The sequence below is a fragment of the Lepidothrix coronata genome, unplaced genomic scaffold, assembly GCF_001604755.1.
Source record: "Lepidothrix coronata isolate B3197 unplaced genomic scaffold, Lepidothrix_coronata-1.0 Scaffold607, whole genome shotgun sequence".
Taxonomy (NCBI): domain Eukaryota; kingdom Metazoa; phylum Chordata; class Aves; order Passeriformes; family Pipridae; genus Lepidothrix; species Lepidothrix coronata.
In genome coordinates, this window is record NW_016690787.1 from 12,959 (window position 1) to 13,822 (window position 864).

Sequence of the window (864 nt, forward strand, 5' to 3'; positions counted from 1 at the left end):
CACACGTGTGTGTGCATGTGTGTGCGCGTGTGTGTGTGCATGTATGTCTGTGCATGTGCAAAGCACACGTGTGTGTGTGAGTGTGCACACGTGTGTGTGTGATGCATGTGTGTGCAGGTTCAGAGCACACGTGTGTGACTGAATGTGCACTTGTGTGAGTGTGGGCATGCACGTGTGTGTGTGTGTGCAGGTGTCTGTGCATGTTCAGAGCACACGTGTGTGTGCGTGTGCCCAGGGTGTGTGCACACGTGTGTGCACACGTGTGTGTGTGTGTATCTGTGCATGTTCAGAGCACGCGTGTGTGAGTGTGCCCAGGGTGAGTGAGCACAGGTGTGTGTGCACGATGACGGGTTTGCACAAGGGTGTGTTCCCACCGGCGTGGGTGTGTCCGTGTGCACACGAGGGTGGACTTGCACGAGGATGGGCGTGTCCGGGTGTCTCCGTGGGCGTGTCAGTGGGCGTGTCCGATGAGTGATGGACAGCTCCGCCTGGCCGCGCCCCGCCGCACGGAAAGGGGCGGAGCTATGGTTGTCACTAGGAGACGGTGCAGTGCCGGATTGGCGGCGCGAACGGCCAATGGAAACCGCGCTAGAGCGGGGCGGTGGGAGGGGCTCTGAGGGAAGATCCGTCGTGATTGGCTGAGAGGCGGTGGGCGGGAACAACGCCGAGGGGAGCTCCACCCTGATTGGCTGAGGTGCGCGCGACCGTCGTGGGCGGGAATAGGGCTGAGCGAATCTGTAATCGGATTGGCCGATCCGCCGTGGCGGGAACCGCGCCGAGGGGAAGCCCATCTCCGATTGGCCGAGCGCGGCCGAGAAGCGCAGCTGATTGGCTGATTGCCCTTTGCCGCCGTACCCGCGCGCG